The 25,626-nt window shown below is 36.6% G+C and overlaps 1 non-coding gene across 1 annotated transcript; it reads right to left on the bottom strand.

The window, feature by feature from the left end:
- Positions 1–16,922: 16,922 nt before the first annotated feature.
- Positions 16,923–17,029, bottom strand: LOC147366899 (U6 spliceosomal RNA). The gene has a single exon (XR_015132242.1). It is a non-coding gene; the product is annotated as a U6 spliceosomal RNA (small nuclear RNA).
- Between the last annotated feature and the right edge of the window lie 8,597 nt (positions 17,030–25,626).

The raw sequence follows: 25,626 nt of genomic DNA, 5'->3' as shown, positions 1-25,626 counted from the left end.
CTGCCCTAGTAGGGAAAAACATAGTAAATTTAGTAGAGACCACAGAAGGTCACACTTTATCAGTAGAGATCAATTAGCTCTGTAGTAAAGAATGCTTTATTTTTTTTTCTTTCTAAATGCTTTATTATCTACAGTTACGTATTTGTTTAGTTATTTTCTTTATATATAAAATGTTTATATTTATACATAAAGTACAATAACATTTGTAAACCTTTCATGTACATGTATTGAGTTTTAACAAATGCATACATACACCTGTGACAAATTCTGTCCAAGATATAGAACATCACTGTTAGTCCAGGAAATCAACTTCTGACCTCACACTCATACAAACAATATCAATATTCCACTCCTTTTAATTACTATGTAGCATTATTTTCCATTTATCTTTTTTGATAAAATTTACTTTTGCTTGTATTTGTTTAGTTTACTGTTTTGACTAACCTAGACAGCATATTAAAAAAGCAGAGACCTTACTTTACTTAAGTCAAAGCTATGGTTTTTCCAGTAGTCATGTATGGATGTGAGAGTTGCACCATAAAGAAAGCTAAGCACTGAAGAACTGATGTTTTTGAACTGTGGTGTTGGAGAAGACTCTTGAGAGTCTCTTGGACAGGAAGGAGATCAAATAAGTCAATCCTAAAGGAAAGCTGTCCTGAATATTCATTGGAAGGACTGATGCTGAAGCTGAAACTCCAGTACTTTGGCCACCTGATGAGAAGAACTGACTCATTGGAAAAGACCCTGATGCTCAGAAAGATTGAAGGCGGAAGAAGAAGGGGATGACAGAGGATGAGATGCTTGGATGGCCTTATCAACTCAATAGACATGAGTTTGAGCAAACTCCAGGAGTTGGTGATGGACAGGTAGGCCTGGTGTGCTGCAGTCCATGGGGTCACAAAGAGTTGGATATGACTGACTGAATTGAAGTGCATATGAATCCCTATAAAGAAACAAAATGAGAATAAATGACTCAAACAAATTCTTACCAAAGAAAAGGTAAAGAAAAAGAATCAAACGTATATCTTACTATCAAAGGAAGTATTGTGTTTATCATATTTGATGAGATTGGCCCATGAGATTAGCTCTAGTGCTTTGTAAAGACCACCTGTTAATAAATAGAAGAATTAGAAACAAGATGAACTAATAAAATTTATATTATTTAACCTCAAAACAATAATTATTCAGGTGCACATTATTACTGGGTTAGGCATCATTCATAAATGTTACTTACTATTATCAGAGAATTTAAAAATGTACCTTTACAATGAGAAGATCTCATTGTCTCCAAAGAAATGAAATGATTCAAATGAGCATGATTATAAGCTTTCATGCTCATTAATGATTATGAGCATTCATCCAAATGAGCAGGACAGTTTGACAGTATGTACATCCTTGTGAGGTTCAATTAACTAGCCAACCAACTATGACATATTTTTTCAAACAAATTGTGTAACCTGTGTCTGATTTGTCTTTAGACCTGTGTTCCAGTACACAAAGAATACAGTATATGAAGGAAAAATTGAATAATATAACAAAGAGAAAAGCAGTCAAGTCCAGACATCAGTACAGTTTGTAAAAGAGCTATCCTGATCTTGTAAAAAATTAAATAATCATTTAAATAATATGAAGAGATTTGCATCAAATGCAATGTGTGATTGCAAGTAAAGAGTTGTTCAGCTTATCTGAATATGATTACTTAGTTGCAAGGTTCAATAAAGAAACAAAAAAAAAGCAAAGATAGATGAATAAGTAGATACACTAGATTATAATAATATATATAGATGTTAAATCAAATATTAAAAAATATTAATTAGTCATTTTATTATTTTAATGTGTTCTGTACTTTAAAAAAATTCATAATAAGACTGCAAAATATAAATTTTCAAAAGAGAGTTAATTCCTCACGCCAGTCAGAATGGTGGCAATCCAAAAGTCTACAAACAATAAATGCTGGAGAGGGTGTGGAGAAAAGGGAACCCTCTTACACTGTTGGTGGGAATGCAAACTAGTACAGCCACTATGGAGAACAGTGTGGAGATTCCTTAAAAAACTGGAAATAGAACTGCCTTATGACCCAATAATCCCACTGCTGGGCATACACACCGAGGAAATCAGAATTGAAAGAGACACATGAACCCCAATGTTCATTGCAGCACTGTTTATAATAGCCAGGACATGGAAGCAACCTAGATGTCCATCAGCAGATGAATGGATAAGAAAGCAGTGGTACATATACACAATGGAGTATTACTCAGCCATTAAAAAGAATGCATTTGAATCAGTTCTAATGAGGTGGATGAAACTGGAGCCTATTATACAGAGTGAAGTAAGCCAGAAAGAAAAACACCAATACAGTATACTAACACATATATATGGAATTTAGAAAGATGGTAACAATAACCCTGTGTACGAGACAGCAAAAGAGACACTGGTGTATAGAACAGTCTTATGGACTCTGTGGGAGAGGGAGAGGGTGGGATGATTTAGGAGAATGGCATTGAAACATGTATAATATCATGTGTGAAACGAGTTGCCAGTCCAGGATGCACAATACTGGATGCTTGGGGCTGGTGCACTGGGACGACCCAGAGGGATGGTACGGGGAGGGAGGAGGGAGGAGGGTTCAGGATGGGGAACATGTGTATACCTGTGGCAGATTCATGTTGATATATGGCAAAACCAATACAATACTGTAAAGTTAAAAAATAAAATAAAAAAATTAAATTAAATTAAAAAAAATTTGGACAGTGTAAAAAGTGAAAAGTAGGTAAACTCCACTTCCATTTGCTAACACATTGTATGACTCACTTAGATACAGTAAATATTCTCTTATTCATCATCACAATCTTTTTTGCTCCTGACACACAGAATGTCCTCAATAAAAAATTAAATTGAATGGAAATAACAAACGTTTTCATAATTGGCCTTTGTCTTTAGTTTGGTTATATTTAATATGTTTATGAGCTTTTCTTAACGTGTTACATTTTTCTCAGAGTTAGTAATTGACTGCTGCTGCTGCTGCTAAGTCGCTTCAGTCGTGTCCGACTCTGTGCGACCCCACAGATGGCAGCCCACCAGGCTCCTCCGTCCCTGGGATTCTCCAGGCAAGAGCACTGGAATGGGTTGCCATTTCCTTCTCCAATGCATGAAAGGGAAAAGGGAAAGTGACACGACTCTTAGCGACCCCATGGACTGCAGCCTACTAGACTCCTCCGTCCATGGGATTTTCCAGGCAAGAGTACTAGAGTGGGGTGCCAGTGCCTTCTCCGAGTAAATGACTATTTTATACCAAAGTTTAATATTTGAGAAAAAGGTAATTTCCAATATGTTGATGTGAAAATATATTTGAATAAGAGTTAACTAAGGGTGGAGCAGTGGTAAAGAAGCCATCTGCCAATGCAGGAGACACAAGAGACTGGGATTCAGTCTCTGAGTTGGGAAGATCCTCTGTGCTTAGTCATTCAGTTGTGTCTGACTCTTTGCGAACCCATGGACTGTAGCCTGCCAGGCTCCTCTCACCATGGGGATTCTCCAGGTAAGTTGGGTTGGGTTGGCTGGGATGGATTGTCATGCCTTCCTCCAGGGGATTTTCCCAACCCAGGGATCGAACCCAGGTCTCCCACATTGCAGGCAGATTCTTTACCCTCCGAGCCACCAGGGAAGTCCAAGAATACTGGAGTGAGTAGCCTATGGCTTCTCTAGGGCATCTTTCAGACCCAGGAATCAAACCGGGGTCTCCTGCATTGCAGGCGGATTCTTTACCAACTGAGCTACCTGGGAAGCCCTGGTAAGATCCTCTGGAGTAGGAAATGGCAATCCACTCCAGTATTCTTGCTTGGAAAATTCCATGGACAGAGGAGCCTGGCAGGGTACAGTCCATGAGGTCACAGAGAATCAGACACAACTGAGCACATACACACACGCACATGATACACTGATATTTATAGAGTAAGGGGAGGAGAATAACTCTATATCCAACTCCTATGAGTCACAACATCTTAAACATTAGAAATCCTCAAAATGCAGTTTTAGTACTTTTATTTTCAAGAAAAATTTCTCAACTAGCTTGATAACAAATGCTTCACATTTTTGCTTTTCTAAAACTAAACTGTATATTCAAGAAAATATTAGGTCTAATTGGCTGGTGTTCTAGCAGAGTAGATGCAGCTTATAAGTTGATCTACTTTGTCATGCCAAGATTTTTTGGAGAAGTCCCAGTTTTCGTGCTGATCTTTGTGGTTTTCAGTAATTTTATTTTATTATGCTAGGAGTCCTTGGCCTCTCTTAAAGTATATTTTAATATTGCCTTAATTGAGACTCTGACTCATAATTCAAAAAAGGCTTTTATGACTTTTTAAATTATATGCATTTATAAGTCTTCTAGGTCTTTTGGTATACATTCAGAATTTCTTTTTTTCATGAATGATATATATATTTTTTAATCTCAGCTTCCAATTATGGATAAAAACTAAAGAGCTTATTTTCCCCTTAATTGTTAGTGACTTTTAAGGTTTTTTTTCTTTATTTTAGAATATCTTGATTCTCTTGTTTTTGTTGTCTTTGCAGAATTTTTTTATACTATGCACAATAAAAATTCCTGCTTTGTATTCACTGAATTTACACAAATGTTGAAATTTAGCTGTGTCTTCATTGCTCCTTCAAAGCAATCTTTTTCTCTTTCCATCTCACTATTCTGCAAATATACACCAATATATTAAATATGAAGACCTGAATAAGTTACAAGCTGGAATCAAGACAGATGGGAGAAACATCAGCAACCTCAGATATGCTGATGATACCATTCTAATGGCAGAAAATGACAAGGAACAAAGGGCCTCTTGATGAGGGTGAAAGAGGAGAGTGAAAGAGCCAGCTTAATACTAAATATTAAAAAAGCTAAGATCATGGCACCTGGCCCCATTACTTCATGGCAACAAGAAGCGGAAAATGTGGAAACAGTGACAGATTTCTTCTTCTTGGGCTTTAAAATCACTGTGGATGGCAACTGCAGCCATGAAATCGGAAGACAGCTGCTTCTTGATAATCCTGAACATGTGTTGAAAAGCAGAGACATTACTCTGCTCACAAAGGTCCATATAGTCAAGGCTATGATCTTTCCAGTGGTCACATAAGGTTGTGAGACCTGGATGGTAAACAAGGTGGAGGACCAAAGAATTGATGTCTTTGAACTGTGGCACTGGAGAGGACTCCTCAAAAATCCCTTGGACAGCAAGGAGATCAAACCAGTCAATCTTAAGGGATCAGTTCAGTTCAGTTCAGTCGCTCAGTTGTCTCCAACTCTTTGCAACCCCATGAATCACAGCACGCCAGGCCTCCCTGTCCATCACCAATGCCCGGAGTTTTCCCAGACTCATGTCCAACGAGTCAGTGATGCTGTCCAGCCATCTCATCCTCTGTCATCCCCTTCTCTTCCTGCCCCCAATCCCTCCCAGCATGAGAGTCTTTTCCAATGAGTCAACTCTTCGCATGAGGTTGGCCAAAGTACTGGAGTTTCAGTTTTAGCATATTTCCTTCCAAAGAAATCCCAGGGCTGATCTCCTTCAGAATGGACTGGTTGGATCTCCTTGCAGTCCAAGGGACTATCAAGAGAGATATATAGAAAACTATAAAACACTGGTGAAAGAAATCAAAGAGGACACTAATAGATGGAGAAAATTTGAATCAGTTCTAATGAGATGGATAAAACTGGAACCTATTATACAGAGTGAAGTAAGCCAGAAAGAAAAACACCAATACAGTATACTAACACATATATATGGAATTTAGAAAGATGGTAACAATAACCCTGTGTACGAGACAGCAAAAGAGACACCGATGTATAGATCAGTCTTATGGACTCTGTGGGAGAGGGAGAGGGTGGGGAGATTTGGGAGAATAGCATTGAAACATGTATAATATCATGTATGAAACGAGTCGCCAGTCCAGGTTCGATGCACGGTACTGGATGTTTGGGGCTGGTGCACTGGGACGACCCAGAGGGAGGGTAGGGGAGGGAGGAGGGAGGAGGGTTCAGGATGGGAAACGCGGGTATACCTGTGGCAGATTCATTTCGATATTTGGCAAAACTAATACAATATTGTAAAGTTTAAAAATAAAATAAAAGTTAAAAAAAAAAAGAGTCTTCTCCAACACCACAGTTCAAAAGCATCAATTCTTCAGCACTCAGCCTTCTTCACAGTCCAACTCTCACATCCATACATGACCATAGGAAAAACCATAGCCTTGACTAGACAGACCTTTGTTGGCAAAGTAATGTCTCTGCTTTTGAATATGCTATCGAGGTTGGTCATAACTTTCCTTCCAAGGAGTAAGCGTCTTTTAATTGCATGGCTGCAGTCACCATCTGCAGTGATTTTGGAGCTCAAAAAAAAATAAAGTCTGACACTGTTTCCACTTTTTCCCCATCTATTTCCCATGAAGTGGTGGGACCAGAGGCCATGATCTTCGTTTTCTGAATGTTGAGCTTTAAGCCAACTTTTTCACTCTCCACTTTCACTTTCATCAAGAGGCTTTTGAGTTCCTCTTCATTTTCTGCCATAAGGGTGGTGGTGTCATCTGCATATCTGAGGTTATTGATATTTCTCCTGGCAATCTTGATTCCAGCTTGTGTTTCTTCCAGTCCAGCATTTCTCATGATGTACTCTGCATATAAATTAAATAAGCAGGGTGACAATATACAGCCTTGACGTACTCCTTTTCCTATTTGGAACCAGTCTGTTGGTCCATGTCCAGTTCTAACTGTTGCTTCCTGACCTGCATACAAATTTCTCAAGAGGCAGATCAGGTGGTCTGGTATTCCCATCTCTTTCAGAATTTTCCACAGTGTATTGTGATCCACACAGTCAAAGGCTTTGGCATGGTCAATAAAGCAGAAATAGATGTTTTTCTGGAAGTCTCTTGCTTTTTCCATGATCCAGCGGATGTTGGCAATTTGATCTCTGGTTCCTCTGCCTTTTCTAAAACCAGCTTGAACATCAGGAAGTTCATGGTTCACATATTGCTGAATCCTGGCTTGGAGAATTTTGAGCATGACTTTACTAGCGTGTGAGATGAGTGCAATTGTGTGGTAGTTTGAGCATTCTTTGGCACTGCCTTTCTTTGGGACCAGAATAAAAACTGACTTTTTTCCAGTCCTGTGGCCACTGCTGAGTTTTCCAAATTTGCTGGCATATTGAGTGCAGCACTTTCACAGCATCATCTTTCAGCCAATAGTTTCATCAAGTACCTTTTCACCCATTTCTCTCTTCTCTTTCTAGGACTCTTAAAATATGAATGTTAGTGTTCTTGATGTTGTCCTAGAGGTCCCCTATCCTCATTTGATTTTTTTTTTTTTTCCTCTTCTGACTGGGTAATCCATCCTGTCTCTTCCAGTTTGCTTATGCATTCTTCTTTATTATCTAATATGCTTTTACTTCTTTCTAGTGTATTTTTCATTTTAATTACTGTATTTTCAACTATGATTCTTTTTTTGTATTTTCTAGTTCTTTGTTGAACTTTTACTGAGTTTAGTAAATTTTTTTTTTCTTTACTGTTGCTTTGAACTCTTTATAAAGTAAATATCTATTTTACTAGGATTCCCCCCTTTGAGTTTTGTCTTTTTCTTTTGTCTGAAACATATGCCTTTGTCTTCTCATTTTGTTTGACTTTCTCAGTTTGTCTCTATTAATAAATTAGATGAGACTGTTACCTATCCTAGTCTTGAAAACACGTCCTTGGGTGGGAGCATGCCTGTGCAGTTTGCATGTGTCCAAGTGGCTTTGGTGAGATAGTTGGATCTGAGGAGAGCAGATGAGAATTCTCCTATAATATACAGATAGCCACTGCATGATGTGAAGAAGGAGGGCCTAAGTTAGGGTCTATGGCTAGAGCCCAGTTTGAGCCAGGGTTTATCCAAGGCCCAACAGCATTTGCTGATATATCCTGGGTGAGGCCATACCCCAGCAGGATGGGACAGACACTCTGAGATAGTTGGGCTTTGCCCCAGCATAATGGAAATTCTTTATTGGGCTGGATTTCAATTCTAAATTTTGAAAACCACAACTTGTCAAACTGGAGTAAGTTTTGTGTTACTTATTTGCATTTTTATAACTAATATATAGAAATGTAGGGTCTTTATGAAGTGTTAGCAGCATTATTTCTTTATATTAAATTTAATTACTGCCTGTATTCTGAAGTGGAACTGAAAATGAAGTCCTTATGAAGTATCAGTAAATATTACAGAAATTCCATTAATTATCCTTCAATAATTTCAACTAATATATTTATTAATATTGGCAATTTTGATGTGAATTATAAAAATGATACTTCATCAATCTTTAATAATTGATAGTATTTTATGGAAAATAATTACCACATTATTGGCTTTGATATACCCACCTTGATTTGTTTTCTTTATCTATTTATTTTATATAATTCTTTTAAAATTAAACATATTACTTTATTGAAGTATAAAATATTTAAAGTACTACATTTTTGCCAGGTTCCAGGTATACAGCATAGTGATTCAGTGTTTTTATAGATTATACTCCATAAAAAGTTACTAAAAGATAATGGCTATAATTCCCTGTACAATACAATATATCTTGTAGCTTATCTACATTGTACACAGTGGTTTGTATCTCTTAATCCCATGTTCCTATCATGACCCTCCCTGCTTTCCTCTCCTCACTAGAAATATGTTTCATCATCTCATTTCCAGTCCTTGTGTGTCTTTAGCCTTGAACTGAGTTTTGTAGGTAGAATATTGAAGGGCCTTTTTGTTTTCTCTCAGCCATTCTACATCTTTTGATTGGCATTTAGTCCATTAATAAAGTAATTTTTGATGGGTAGTACTTACTGCCATTTTATTACTTGTTTTCTGGTTATTTTTGTTGTTCTTCACTATTAATTTCTTCTTTTTGTTTCTTCCCTTATGGTTTCATGATTTTCTTTATTAGTTTGCTTGTGTTCCTTTCTTTTTAGTTTTTGTGTATCTATTACGTATTTTCAATTTGAGCTTACAGTGGCATTCATATATATTGACCTATAATTACATCTGTGTGTGTGTGTGTGTGCTAAGTTGCTTCAGTCGTATACACTCTTTGCAACCCTGTAGACTGTAGCCTGCCAGGCTCCTCTGTCCATGGGATTCTCCGGGCAAGAATACTGGAGTAGGTTGCCATGCCCTCTTCCAGAGGATCTTCCTGACCCAGGGATCGAACCTGCATCTCTTATGTCTCTTGCATTGGCAAGTAAGTTCTTTACCACAAGCACCACCTGGGAAGCCCCATAATTATATCTATTTGTTATTAACAAGTAGTCATTTTGTTCAAACACATTCTAAAATATCTACATAAAATCTCCACATTTCATGTTTTTTATATCATATTTTCACATCTTCATGCTCATCCCTTATTTGTTTATTGTATTTATAATTGCTTTTGCATTTTTCTTGTCTTTTAATCTTCATAGTGGCGCACTTAACTGGTTGATCCTCAGTCCTTATTCTATCTATATTTGCCTTTTCTAGTGGTGTTTACCTTTTCCTGTGGAATCCACTTAGATTTTCATATTTAATTTCATAGATTTCCACTTAGAGAAGACTTTAACATTTCTTTTAGGGTAGGCTAAGTATCAATTCTGAAGGAGATCAGCCCTGGGATTTCTTTGGAAGGAATGATGCTAAAGCTGAAACTCCAGTACTTTGGCCACCTCATGCGAAGAGTTGACTCATTGGAAAAGGCTCTGATGCTGGGAGGGATTGGGAACAGGAGGAGAAGGGGACAACAGAGGATGAAATGGCTGGATGGCATCACCGACTCGATGGACATGAGTCTGAGTGAACTCCGGGAGTTGGTGATGGACAAGGAAGCCTGGCGTGCTGCAATTAATGGGGTCGCAAAGAGTCGGACACGACTGAGCGACTGAACTGAACTGAACTGACCGAAGTATCAATGAACTCATTTAGTTTTTGGTTGTCTTAGAAGTTCTATATTTCTCCTTCTATCTTAAATGATGATACTGCAATCTAAAGTGTTCTAGGATAAAAGTTTTCCCCTTTCGAGACTTTGAATATATACTATGCCACCCCTTTCTGGCCTCCAAAGTTTCTGCAGTTAAATCACCTGATAATCTTATGAGGATTACCTTCTATATGACTCTGCTTTTTTCTTGCTGTCTTTAGAATTCTCTCTTTAATTTTTGCCATTTTAATTGTATCATATCTTGGAGTGAGTCCCTTTTGTTTCATCTTTCAACTTTCTGTGCTTCCTATGTCTGGAAATCTGTTTCCTTCTTCAGGTTTGGGAAGTTTTCAACCATCATTTCCTCAACTGCATTTTTGATCCCCTTCTCTCTCTGTTCTCCTTCTGTGACCCCTATTATGAGTATGTTCATATACTTAATATTATGCCAGAGATCTTTAAAAATTGTTCCCATTTTTAAAATCTGCTTTTCTTTTTTATGTTCTGATTATTTCCATTATTTTAACTTCCAGTTCACTTATTCATTCTTCTCTATCACTTAATCTGATATTCATTTCTTGCTGAGAAATGCAGCAAGACTTTCATAGTAAATCCAGATACCACTAGAGCAGATCTCTCTCTTCCCTGAATGGGTCCTGCCAAGATGTGCATTAAAAAAAAAAAGTTCAGCCATTGAATTAGTCATTTTTAATTGATTCATTTTTATATTTTCTATTTCCTTGTTAAAATAGTCCTGTTTACAGTGTTTCTTTCACTAATTCAGTTAACATTTTTATTACCAAGTACCAATCTTTTGAATTCTTTATCTGATTTTTAGTTTCTGTATCATTATTTTTTCCCAGGGTATTCCATTAGTCTTTAATTTGAGAGTAGTTTCCCTGACTTTTCATGCTGGTTCTTTCTGTGCCTTTATGAATTTAAATGAAGGAGTTACCTGTTCTGATCTTGAAAGGATATCCTGATAAGGAAGCATACTTATACCCATTGCATGTGTCCATTGCCTTTGGTGGGAGAGCTGGATTTGAGGTGGATGAAATTCATGTCTTTCCTCAAGATGTGCTGGCAACTTATATCTTGGTTGGGAGTGGGGCTGTAATTGGAGGCAACAGATGTGAGGCGGTACAACCTCTTGATCTGGTACAACCTCTCACTGCCCTACTAGGGATGGATGACCTGATTTCAAATTGCTGAAGCAGAAGCTCCAAGGGTCAGGCTCAAGCTGAATCTACTCTTTTCAAGGGTGTGTTTTTTTCCTTTCCCCTCACTAGGAAATTTACCCCAGAGGAGGGGAGTGCTGAGGCAAGTGGGACCCTTCCATAAACAGAAGTCCAGTGGGCTATGTGTGTATGTGCCTACACCTCTGCTCAGGCCCAACCTCAGTTAAGCATAAATCTCTCATAACTGATAACTACCCCAGCCTCCACTGCCCCTACCCTGTTATGGAATCACTTAGCAGGGCTGGACCTGTGTAGACTCTCAGAGTGTATCAGGAGGTGAGATGTGATGGAGACGCTTCTGAGATGCCACTTGAGTAAGCACCAACAGTAGCTACCACTGCTTCATTCAGGCTCTGCCCCATGACTTGGTCACCTATGGCTCATGACTGAGTCTTTTCCTCAGTCAAACGTGCCCTAGATCCACTGCTGAACTGAGATATGGGGTAAGCAGGCTCAGCATTTTCATTCAGATCAGGCTGAGGTACACAGCAAGGCTTTCATAGTACATCCAGACACCACTACAGTAAATCTCTGTCTCCCCCGAATGGGTGCTAGCCAGCATGTGCTTGTTCCTCATAAGCAGAGTCTAGGCTTCCCACAGCCATTCTGTCTGTTCTAATGTTCCTCCAACTAGATAAGGGGGTTTATCTCTCCCACATAGGACCCCAGGACATGAGCATCCAGTCTGTGACTGGAACTGCTCATTCCTCAGGGTGTCTTTCCACCCATTCAACTTCCTTTTTCTTCTGAGTTCCCCTTCCAGGGGCATAGGTTCTGACATAATGGTTCTTTTTCCCTTCCTACCCAATTATATTTGTATCTTTCTTATAGTCTTGGTAATACAAGAGTCCTTCTGCCAGTTTCCTATTAGTTAACAGTGAGAATTATCCCACATGTAAATGAATTTTCATGGGAGAGGTAAGCTCCTTGTCCTCTTACTTCCTCATCTTAATCTTTCCATTCAGTTTAGTTTATATGGTTGACTCTTATTGATGAAGTATCATTGTTATTCATTTATATCATGCTTTACTGTTTGAAGAGCATGGTGTCTATTGACTAATTCTGGTATAAAAGGCAATTCTATAGCTATCATTCTCCTTATCAGAGATAAAGTAAACTGGGAAAAGTCTGCATTTATATAAAAATAATGTGTGGAATACTTGTTCTTTAAAAAATGTATCATAATTTAGTATTCTACCCTGAAGAAATTACTTAAACTCAAATTTCTAAATTTTAACATTTTCTACAGTAGATTCTCAGGAACTGTTAAATCATGTTGAGTTTTGTGACATTACATTAACCTTCTCTAAGAAAGTGCCTGTGTTTCTCTTTTTGGAATTTAAAAACAATTTTAAACAACCCAATCTCTTTGACCTCTTTAGGTTTTATTTAACACAATCTCCCTGTTTCTTAAAATACTTTGAATCTTGGTAGAATTATCTGAACTTTGACAATCATGACAGAATGCTTTAACATCCCAATACAGACTAAGTGATGCCTAGCTTTACTTGTGGCAAACAAAACTAAACCTTTACTCCTAGAGAGTACTGTTGTTTTAAATGTAAGTATCAAAACTTGGCAAATCTTCAAGTAATTCTACAAATATGCTTGACCAGTTTGATATTTTTGCAGTGGACCATTGTTTCTTTTGGGGTGTGATGTAGTGAATACTAACTCTTTGCAAAATATGTTACTATTTTTCTTAAAGAAAAAATTAATGTATATTTTCAGCTCTTTATAATATGGGATGTCAAAGGTTGTTGTCTCAGTTAATATGAGACAATTGTTGAAGACCTTTGCATATGATTTAACAGGCACTTTTGACAGAGTGAATTTGATATAGTTTTGATGTTAATAAATATTCTTTACTACCTCATTTGTATAGGACACTGAACAATTTTATATAGTTTTTAATGTATACTTGGAGTGCACCTACTTGTATAGTTTGAGTAAATTGAATGAGAAAATGAATCAATGCCTTCAGCAGCAGAGTACTGAGCATGGAGAAAATAATTTGCAAATATTAGCTAGCTAACATGAGTCTCATTAGTCATATTACAACATGTTGATCTTTCACTAAACAAATTTCTAATTAGATTAATTATTGTATATAGTTTTGTTAAGTATTTTGGGGCATTGTGTCTATAGGCTTTTTTAATCCTGCTATTTCTTAATTATCCATTAGTCTTTTTCTTTTCCTTTATTTGCACTAAAATTCTCAGTCAATTTTTAGTGTTTTCCATTTTTGGCCACTAGTCTCAGTGATAATTTATATCTAATTCAGTCAAAGACATCTAAAAGTGTAGTGTAATTTGACTTTTATATCCTAAAATTTTCTTTGAATTTTGAAATACAATCTTGTTCACTGTTGAAAATCAATATCTTAAAAGCCTTAGACTTCATAATCTGAGCCCTTGTTCCATGTGGAATTTAGAATGTTACACTTCTTAAAGTGAGAAGTTACATACTGGCTAATTTGTGTTACTTGAAGTTGTTGTCAAGTACAAGACAGTAAATTGTTAGGCTACCAAAGTAATTAGCCACTGTATTAGGTTTTGCTAGGCTATGGTGCATAGAAGATTAAAAAGCATTTGTGAACAGAATTGAGTCTGCAGCTGCTCTGTAGCAACCCATACAAAATTCACTCACTATCTTGAAAGATTAGGATGGGGTACATGTCTCTGGGGTGAATGCTTTTGAAAAATAATTCACATTCACAGTCCTCCCATATTCAGGAAGCCTGATTTCTTACAACAATCTTTTGAGTGGCAGTACTTGAACTTCCCATTCCAATACTAATGATTAATGTATAAGAGTTGCAGTTTAATATCATTTTTTTTTCTCCCGAAAGCTTCTTGGATCCTGATTTCAGTAACTGATTTAACATATAAATTGGCCCAAACTTGGCAAAAATCAAGAATATTTAACAGGGCACAGATGGTGCAGCAGAAAGCAATATCCAGAGATTTGGTGACTCGAGTGCTCTCTAACCCTCCACCAGCTGCTTTAGCTCAAGTGTGAATAAAGACCTTTTAAGAATCAATGAAATTGTGTTATGTTGTGCCTAAGTAGTGCCCACCCAACCAAATTGACACCGAAAACAGAAACAACCATATGGTTTTAAGTGTATTAGAGAAAAGTAGGCTGCAGCTTGATACTTAAGTATGTTAAAATACTACTGCTGATTTCTTGTGCACTGCATATGTCTAAGAAGCATCTTATATGAAAAAATATACTCAGCTCTGAATCTCTTAGTTTTCTGATTTAAATGTACAAGAAGGTAAAACAGACAACCACAGCCCAAGTCCAGAAGACATGCTACAGATTACTTAAGGAATTGAAACAAAACCACAATCAATATATTTTTAATATATTTGGGCCCTGGTACAACATGAATGGAAGTGAGCATTTTTTTTTTTTTTAATATCCAGAGATGCTTTCTATGGCTCCTTTAGTTTGCAGAAAATGATGACTGATTTTACACACTGATTATCCTTAACATGTGAAATTTTATCCATTTCAGGTAGCCGAAGACTTCCTGGGATGGGTTTCATTTTCAACAGGTAATATAAAATAAATGGATCATATTTCTATAAATATTCATTAAAACTCAAGTGGCTGTGGCTAATATAGAATGTGTTTCTAGCTTAGAATATAAAAATACTTAATTTAAATAAGATTTTATATTTTTCATGACATTTTATTAATCACAAAGAGTAAGCATTTGAAAAGAACTTGTTAAAGTAGTAGGAAATAAAAGAAGCATTATTAAGACCAAAAATATGAATTGAAGTGAACCTCTTCAATAATATATAAAGAGAATTATTTAAATATCTATACTATACATTAGTATATTTCACTAAAAATGTAAATCTTAAAAATTAAATGGTTTAAATTACCTGTCATTATAATTGTATATATACATGGTGATTTATCATAACTGTATATTTTAAGTGACTTATTGTTGGATATATTTAAGAAAAAATTCATTGAAATTTGCCCTGTTCCAAGTTGGATTATCCTATATGTCACCTGTAAGAGTAAAATATGAAAACTCTTTAAATGACTATTTGATGTCATATATATTTTATATATTTTTAGTTGAATGCCTGGTCATGCTTAGCCACTCAGTCATGTCCAACTATTTGTGACCCCATGGACTGTGGCCCACCAGGCTTCTCTGTCCATGGAATTCTCCAGGCAAGAATACTGGAATGGATTTCCATTTCCTTCTCCAGAGAAAGGTCCTGACCCAGGGATTGAATCCAGGTCTCCTGCATTACAGGCAGATTCTTTACCTTCTGAGCCACCAGGGATTCCCAGTTGAATGCTCTATTGGAATATAACTGTGAAGCCTTAGTATGAACTTTATCTTCAAGCAGAATAGTAAAGATACATTAAGATAAAGCTTCAGAAATTTGGAAGCAAACAAAAGGCGCCAATGACAATCTTTCAGTGTGTTTATTTGGGATTTTTACCTTAATTATTTTAAAAGTACCTAAGAAGATTTCTTGCCTGGAGAATCCCAGGGACAGAGGAGTCTGGTGGGCTGCCGTCTATGGGATCGCACAGAGTCGGACACGACTGAAGCAACTTAGCAGTGGCAGCAAAAAAGATTATGTAATGAAATATTTGGGACTAGACTAGGTGAGAAAATAGAAGAGACAAAAACTAGAATTCAATCTCAAATTTTTATTGGAAATTAGACAAGTAAATCAAGAGTTATTGAGGAGGAAAAAGAGCCAGATAATAGATAGCTTAAGCGCTAAAGACAAAACAGGCTGTCATCTAGGATGCTGATTCATTTGTGTGATTAAAAGAAAAAAAGAAAGCTTAGTCAGCTGCTACAAGGATAGATACTCTTGCAATTTTCATTCATTTTTTAGATATAATCCTATTATCAGATTCAAAGCACATTGACTGAGGTGGGGGTTCTTGAGGAAGACATTGTCCCAATGCCCTTTAATCCTTCCTTAAAGATATCATTGGGAAAAGAGAAATATCAGGCATTTTGCATCTGTTATATACAGAGTCCCACTAGCACTGATCCTGAATTGCTATTATAGCCTCCTTATTGGAGGGAGCCTTTTAGGTTGAGGTAATGCATGGAATTCTGGCATAAACATCTCCCATTTGGACACATAGTGGCAGAAGAGTCCTCATGGTGGCTTCCTAACTTGATAGGTATCCTATCCTTTTCTTCCAACTTAATAAATCATAAGTGATACTTTGTCTTGAGAAAAATTGTTGAAATCTTCAGTGCAATTCTCTTTAAATGATGAAGAGGTTTGTGGTCCCTGTTACATAGTCTTCATTTCACCTCTGTCATCCCTGCTTAAAGAATGACCCAAATGTAACTCAGTAAACTTATTCAAGTGGTATTTTCAGCAGTTTTGTCCTATATGGTATCTTTAGATAAATTTTTAAAGATTTCCACAAATTTTCCATTTGTACCATTCTTCCAAGTGATCAGAGTTACTTGATTTCAGTTTAATTCAATTATATCCCTTCCACCTTGGAAAAGGAAGTGATTTGTTCTCACAAGAATTGACAACTCATCCAACTATAAATGTTTGCCAGTAACAGTGGCAAGTCTTATAGAAAATTATATTTACTGCCATAGACAGGAACATAATATAGTTCTTTTTATGTCTTTGGTGGCACTTGTAATGCCTCTTCTTTTATTTCTGAATTTATTTATTGGAGTCTTCTCTCCTGCTTCTCTCTCAAATACTTTATTATTTTGCTTGTCATCTTTGTGCAGGGCTCATGCTAATCTTCTGTGTATCATTCTGATTTTACTATATGTGCTGATGAAGTTAGTATTTCTCTTTTTCTTGGTTAGTCTAGCTAAAAAGGCTTGTTATTTTTTATTTTCTCAAAAGATTAGCTCTTAGTTTCATTGACCCTTTCAATTGTCTTTCTAGCTCTGTTTAAATTTTTATGCTCTAATCCTTTTATTGCTTTCCTTTCACTAACTTTAGAGTAGCTTGTTATTTTTGTTCTCTATTTTCCTTCCTGGAGGTCTAAATTAGACTGTATATTTGATTTTTTCTTAATAAAGGCATTTATCACTATAAACTTCCTTCTTAAGACTACTTTTAATATATCCCTTACGTTTTAGTATGTTTGTTTTCATTTTAACTTGTCTTGAGATGTTTCCTAATTTCTCTTTTGATTTCTTCTTCAAGCCAATTGTTGTTCAAGAGTGACTTGTTTAATTTCTATATATTCATGAATTTACCAGTTTTATGTATGTCAGTTAGGTCCATTGGTCTATGGTGTTTTTCAAGTCTGCTGTTTATTATTTGTTTTTTGGTCTGGATATTATATTCATAATTAAAAGATAGTAAAAGTAATAAAATATAATAATAAATATAATAAACAACAATAAAACTCCTACTATTATTGTATTGGTGTCTCTTTTTCCTTTCGGTTTTGCCAAATTGCTTTATACATTTAGATGCCATGATGTTGGGAGAATTATACATACATATTTAATCGTTGTGCCTTTCCAGTGAATTGATCCTTTTGTTGTTGTTGTTATTTTTGTTACAGTCACTAAGTCATGTCTGATTCTTTGCTACCCCTATGGACCATAGCCTGTGAGGCTCCTCTTTTCATGGGATTTCCCACTCAGGAATACTGGAAAGGGTTAGGATCTTCCTGACCCAGGGATCAAACCTGTGTTTCCTTCATCTCCTGCATTGGTAGGTAAGTTCTTTACCACTGAGCCACCAAGGTCATTATATAAGGTCCTTGTATATCTCTGTGACAGTGTTTGACTTAAAGTTAAATTTAATTTGATATAAGTAATAACAGTCCGGTTCTCTTTTGGTTCCTATTTGCATGGATTACTTTTTCTATCTCTTCAATTTCAGTTCATATGTATTCTTATAACTAAAGAGTCCCTTCTGTAAACAGCATATAGTTGGCTCTTGAGATTTTTGTTTTGTTTTGCCTAAAAAAATTATTTCAGATAGTCTGTGTCTTTGTATAGGGGAGTTTGATTCATTAATATTTAAAGTAATTGTTGATAGAGAATGCCTTGCTATTTCCATTTTATTTTTTTTCTGTCTGCCTTATAGTATTTGTCCCTTTTTCTCTCTGGCTGTTTTTGTGTTTCATTGATTTTTTCTGCATTGGTATACTTTGATTCTTTCCATTTTTCTTTCATGCATATTCTATTGGCATTTTCTTTCTCATTATAATGGGACCTACATAAAACAGTCTACGGTTATAACAGTGTTTTAAGCTGATAACCTGATGACATATGGTATATAACCTTTGCTCCACTTGCTTTTTGTCTTTGTCTTTGTTGGTCATTATATTATAATGTGTCTTGATATAAATTCCTCTTATTGGTAACCTTTGGACTCCTAGATTTAGAGATTCATTTTTCCTTTCCAAGATTTGGGAAATTTTGGACCACTATTTCTTTGAATAACATTTTACTACATCTTTGTCTTTTGACCCTCTTATGGCATTCCATAAGTCTCTTTAGCATTTTTCATTCTTTTATTGTTTTTCTTATTGTTGTTAGCTCCTCTTATTGGATAATTTCCAATGTCTTTTCTCTGAGTTTACTTATCCTTTTTTATGCTTGATATAGTCTTCTGAGAAGCCCTTCTAGTGAATTTTCTAGTTCACTTATTGTGTCCTTCAACTCTATGACATCTGCTAGGTACTTTTTAGTATTTTCTATCTCTGCTAATATTCTCAGTTTGTTCATGTGTTGTTCTTTAGACCTCACTGAATATGTTTATGATGGTTATTTTAAGTTTTATTTCAAGTAGCTTATATATCTCCATTTCATGAGGGTCCGTTTCTAGAAATTCATTGTGTTCCTTTGCTTGGAACATATTTTTATCATTTTTTCATTGTCTTTGATTCCTTATATTGGACAATACAGTTGCTTTTCTCATTCTTCTTGTACTGGTCTTGCACAAGTTAAGACCCAAAGTAGTTGTCCCAGTCAGAGATTCTGAGCAGCCTTTCAAAACTTCATGCCAGTTCAAACTGTCATATTGTTCTCAGTGGCCCCCCAGGCATCTAGTGCTAGGTTTGATCAGTGCTCTAAGACACGACAGAATCCAATAACTGAGAAAACTATGAGAAAAACCAGAGTATTGGACACACAATGTTGTTTCCTCTCTTGGAGAATCTGGGGACTGGGTTTCTTTTTGCCTGAGCTGGGATGTGTGATGTGGTATGTGTTAGTTTGACAGTTTAGGCAACAGTTTTTGTCCTCAATGGTCCCTAAGATCTAGAGTATCCCTGGTCTCATCAGAGATCAAAAACAGGTGAGACAGAAGTATGTGCCTCAGGAAGCCCACAGAATCATCATAATGTTGAACCTATGGTCTAGTGCTTTCCTTCCATCCCGAGGAAGAAAGTGGGAACTGGAAGTATCTTTTAAATAACATGGTCCTGTGCCCTGTTAGGACTAATGATGAAATATCACTGCCAACTTTGATGTGGCTCAGTCTGTGCTCACCCAGCATTCATAAACCTTTCAGTCAGTTTCTGGATTTCTCCCAAGGGAAACTGTTCTGTGGATCATCACTAAATATGTATGTCCATGAGGGGAAGATATTGTCAGGACTTCCTATTTACCATCTTGCTGATGTCCCAAAATATATTTTATGTCATAAATATTTTAAAGATCCAAGTAGCATATAGACACACACAAATCAATATTATTAAAATAATTCAAGAAGTGTTTAATAGACTGTTTTATTTACAAAGTACAAGTGAGTGAAAGTGTGAGGAATAGTGTTAAGTCACAGAGTTAATAAGAAGGAGCTGTAGCTCCCTGTAGAGCAGAAGGAATGAAGGGAAGACATGGATATCAGAACCTGGAAAAAGAGCAAAGTGGAGAGGATAGAGAATATAATAGGCTAAATAATGTCCTCCTGCCAAAAGATCCACCTTCTAAACACTGGAACCTCTGGATGTTGCCCTGTATGAGGAAAACAAACAAACAAACTTTACATATGCAATTAACTTAAACATCTTGAAATAGGAAGAATATCAAGGATGATAAAGTGGGACCTAAACATTATTACATATATTATTATAAGAGGGAGGAAAAGGGAGATTTGAAACAGAATAAGGTAAAGTGATATGATTACAAAAGCATCAGAATTATACAATGACAAGCCAAAGAATGATGGCAGTCATCAACATCTGGAAGAGGTTAAAAATGGGTTCTTGCATAGACCTTCTGGAGGACACGTGGCTCTGGCAACCCCATGATTTTGGCCAAGAGATACTGATTTTAGACTTATGACTTTTAAAACTATGAGGGAATACATTTCTGTATTTTTAAAATCCCAAATTTATGGTAATTTATGTCATCTGCAAGAAACTAACAGTGTAAAGGGAAGAGAAAATAGAGGATAAAAAAATATAAAGTTGGAAACAGAGTGGAAACATAATTGACTTTGGAACCAGAAAGATTTGATTTGAATTTCAGATTCCAAACATATCATTTCTGTAACCTAGTTGTTAGCAAGATAGTGGTAGTTTTCAGTTAAGCAGTATTTCTTACAGCCTATGGGATTTGCCATGTATATTGTTTAAAGATATTTCTGGCACTTTTGTTAAATAGTAGCCTCTATCATGCAAGACAATTAATAGAAGGCAAAGTAGAAGATATTGACATAACAATTATGGAAAGGAGAATTGAAATTATGCCATATGACGAATTGAAAGAACTGGCACCATATGTTACTAGAAGCAGTGAGTAGAAGCAACAAAACCATAGTAGAAACAATATATCCAAAGTGATAATGACAAATAAGGGGGAATATTCTACAAAAGTGTGCCAGGAATTCAGGAATATGCATCCAGAATATCAAAACTGACAGAAACTAGTCCACTTGAATGTTGAAACATAGGGGTTTAAAAGATTTTAAAAATTCCTTAATGTAGGTAAGAATTAGTTCCTGATCTTATTGTAAGACTGTGGTTTAAAAGTGTGTGAGTGTACAGGGCAAGAAACTGGAGGTAAAATGCTGTGCAGCTTTGGTGGCTTTATCAGTCTGGAGAGTAAGTGTTATGAGAAAGCACTACTCCATATATATACCTATTTCATATTCTCCTTTACACCATAGTGAAGTGAAAGTCGCTCAGTTGTGTCCAACTCTTTATGACCCCATGGGCTGTATAGTCCATGGAATTCTCCAGGCTAGAATACTGGAGTGGGTAGCCTTTCCCTTCTCCAGGGGATTGTCCCAATTTAGAGATTGATTGAACCCAGGTGTCCCACATTGCAGGCAGATTTTTTTTACCAGCTGAACCACAAGGGAAGCCCCCTTGACACCATAAGTATTCTTTATTTGAGGGAATAGATTCAATAGACTGAGTGCCTGAAGAACTATGGATGGAGGTTCTTAACATTTTACAGGAGGCAGTTATCAAAACTATCTGCAAGAAAAGGAAATGCAAAAAAGCAAAATGGTTGTCTGAGGAGACCTTACAAATAGCTGAGAAAAGAAGGGAAGTAAAAGTCAAAGGAGAAAAGGAAAGATCCCATTTGAATACAGAGTTCCAAAGAATAGCAACGACAAGTAAGAGAGCCTTCCTAAGTGAACAATGCAAAGAAATAGAAGAAAACAATAGGATGGGTAAGACTAGAGATCTTCTCAAGAAAATTATAGATACCAGGGGAAACTTTCATGCAAAAATGGGCATAATAAAAAACAAAAAAGGCACAGACCCAACAGAAGCAGATGCTATTAAGAAGAGGTGGTACGAATACATAGAAGAACTATACAAATAAGATCTTAATGACCCAGATAACATTGATGGTGTGATCACTCACCTAGAGGCAGACATGCTGGAGTGTGATGTCAAGTGGCCTTGAGAATAGATGCAGAGAAAACCTTTGACAGAATTCAACATCCATTTATGATAAAAACTCTCCAGAAAGCAGGAATAGAAGGAACATACCTCAACATAATAAAAGCTATATATGACAAACCCACAGCAAATATTATCCTCAATGGTGAAAAATTGAAAGCATTTCCTCTAAAGTCAGGAACAAGACAAGGGTGCCCACTTTCACCATTACTATTCAACATAGTTTTGGAAGTTTTGGCCAAAGCAATCAGAGCAAAAAAAAGAAATATAAGGAATCCAAATTGGAAAAGAAGAAGTAAAACTCTCACTGTTTGCAGATGACATGATCCTCTAAATAGAAAACCCTAAAGACTCCACCAGAAAATTACTAGAACTAATCAATGACTATAGTAAAGTTGCAGGATATAAAATCAACACACAGAAATACCTTGCATTCCTATACACTAAAATGAGAAAATAGAAAGAGAAATTAAGGAAACAATTCCATTCACCATTGCAATGAAAAGAATAAAATACTTAGGAATATATCTACCTAAAGAAACTAAAGACCTATAGTTTTCTATGTTTTATAGAAAACTATAAAACACTGGTGAAACAAATCAAAGAGGACACTAATAGATGGAGAAATATACCATGTTCATGGATTGGAAGAATCAATATAGTGAAAATGAGTATACTACCCAAAGCAATTTATAGATTCAATGCAATCCCTATCAAGCTATCAATGGTATTCTTCACAGAGCTAGAACAAATAATTTCACAATTTGTTTGAAAATACACAAAACCTCGAATAGCCAAAGCAGTCTTGAGAAAGAAGAATGGAACTGGAGAAATCAACCTGCCTGGCTTCAGCCTCTACTACAAAGTAACAGTCATCAAGACAGTATAGTACTGGCACAAAGACAGAAATATAGATCAATGAAACAAAATAGAAAGCCCAGAGATAATCCATGCACCCATGGACACCTTATCTTTGACAAAGGAGGCAAGAATATACAATGGATTAAAGACTATCTCTTTAACAAGTGGTGCTGGGAAAACTGGTAAACCACTTGTAAAAGAATGACTGAACGCTTTCTAACACCATACACAAAAATAAACTAAAAATGGATTAAAGACCTAAACGTAAGACCAGAAACTATAAAACTCCTAGAGGAGAACATAGGCAAAACACTCTCTGACATACATCACAGCAGGATCCTCTATGACCCACCTCCCAGAATACTGGAAATAAAAGCAAAAATAAACAAATGGGACCTAATTAAACTTAAAGCTTCTGCACAACAAAGGAAACTATAAGCAAGGTGAAAATACAGCCTTCAGAATGGGAGAAAGTAATAGCAAATGAAGCAACTGACAAACAACTAATCTCAAAAATATACAAGCAACTCCTGCAGCTCAATTCCAGAAAAATAAAAGACCCAATCAAAAAATGGGCCAAAGAACTAAATAGACATTTCTCAAAGAAGACATACAGATGGCTAACAAACACATGAAAAGATGCTCAATATCCCTCATTATCAGAGAAATGCAAATCAAAACCACTATGAGGTACCATTTCACACCAGTCAGAATGGCTGCGATCCAAAAGTCTACAAGCAATAAATGCTAGAGAGGGTGTGGAGAAAAGGGAACCCTCTTGCACTGTTGGTGGGAATGCAAACTAGTACAGCCACTATGGAGAACAGTGTGGAGATTCCTTAAAAAACTGGAAATAGAACTGCCTTATGACCCAGCAATCCCACAGCTGGGCATACACACTGAGGAAACCAGAATTGAAAGAGACACGTGTACCCCAATGTTTATCACAGCACTGTTTATAATAGCCAGGACATGGAAGCAACCTAGATGTCCATCAGCAGATGAATGGATAAGAAAGCAGTGGTACATATACACAATGGAGTATTACTCAGCCATTAAAAAGAATACATTTGAATCGGTTCTAATGAGGTGGATGAAACTGGAGCCTATTATACAGAGTGAAGTAAGCCAGAAAGAAAAACACCAATACAGTATACTAACACATATATACAGAATTTAGAAAGATGGTAACAATAACCCTGTATACGAGACAGCAAAAGAGACACTGATGTATATAACAGTCTTTTGGACTCTGTGGGAGAGGGAGAGGGTGGGATGATTTGGGAGAATGGCATTAAACATGTATAATATCATATATGCAACAAGTAGCCAGTCCAGGTTTGATGCACGATACTGGATGCTTGGGGCTGGTGCACTGGGACGACCCAGAGGGATGGTATGGGGAGGGAGGAGGGAGGAGGGTTCAGGGTGGGGAACACATGTATACCTGTGGCGGATCCATGTTGATATATGGCAAAACCAATACAATACTCTAAAGTTAAAAAATAAAATTAAAAAAAAAAAGAAGAAGAAGAAGAAACATCACTATGAACAAAGCTAGTGATAGTTTATGGTGAACTGTGTAGGATTCTTGATCTCCAAAGAGGAAAATTTAGCTTCAGGACCAGGGGCCAGCCTTGATCCCTCAAGAGCTTTTGTGTACAAGAGTTTTATTAAAGTATGAAAAGGGACAGAAAAACTTCTGACATAAACATCATAAAGGGGACAGAGAGTGCCTCCCTCGCTAGTGTTAGCAAGGGAGTTATATACATTTTTAATTAGTTATTACAATAAATCCAAAGAATGTCTCAAGTTTGTGAAAATTTTACCAGACCCACTTCCACAATTTACATTTTGGGCTAACAGGATTCAGTCCACTTCCGTTCAGCTGCTCAGTCGAGTTTGACTCTGTGACCCCATGGACTGCAGCACGCCAGGCCTCCCTGTTCATTACCAGCTCCTGGCGTATACTCAAACTCATGTCCGTTGTCGGTGATGCCATCCAACCATCTCATCCACTGCCATCCCCTTTTCCTCCCGCCTTCAATCTTTCCCAGCATTGGGGTCTTTTCAAATGAGTCAGTTATTTGCATCAGGTGGCCAAAGTACTGAGGTTTCAGCTTCAGCATCAGTCCTTCCAATGAACATTCAGGACTGATTTCCTTTGGGATTGACTGGTTTGTCTCCTTGCAGTCCAAGGGACTCTCAAGAGTCTTCTCCAACACCACAGTTCAAAAGTATCAATTCTTTGGCGCTCAACTTTCTTTATGGTACAAAACTCACATCCATACATGACTACTGGAAAAACTGTAGCTTTGACTAGATGGACCTTTGTTGGCAAAGTAATGTCTCTGCTTTTTAATATTTTGTCTAGGTTGGTCATAGCTTTTCTTCCAAGGAGCTTTTATTTCCATGACTGCAGTCACCATCTGCAGAGATTTTGGAGCCCCCCAAAATAAAGCCTGTCACTGTTTTCACGGTTTCCCCATCTATTTGCCATTAAGTTGTCGCCTAAAAAATGATCTACAACTTGCGAGTTGTGAGTTAAATTTTATTTGGGGCAAAATGAGGACTTTAGCCCAGGAGCCAGCATCTCAGATAGCTCTGAGAGACTGCTGCAAAGCATCAGTGGGGGGAAAGTCAATATATAAGGTTTAGGGGAAGGGGAAGTTCAGTACCATGAAGCACTCAATTTA

This window comes from Bos grunniens, chromosome 8 (assembly GCF_055505025.1).
Source record: "Bos grunniens cultivar Pamir isolate PY7600 chromosome 8, Bosgru_T2T1.0, whole genome shotgun sequence".
Taxonomy (NCBI): Eukaryota; Metazoa; Chordata; class Mammalia; order Artiodactyla; family Bovidae; genus Bos; species Bos grunniens.
Note: the sequence above shows the minus strand (reverse complement) of the source record. Positions and strands in the feature narration are given on the sequence as shown.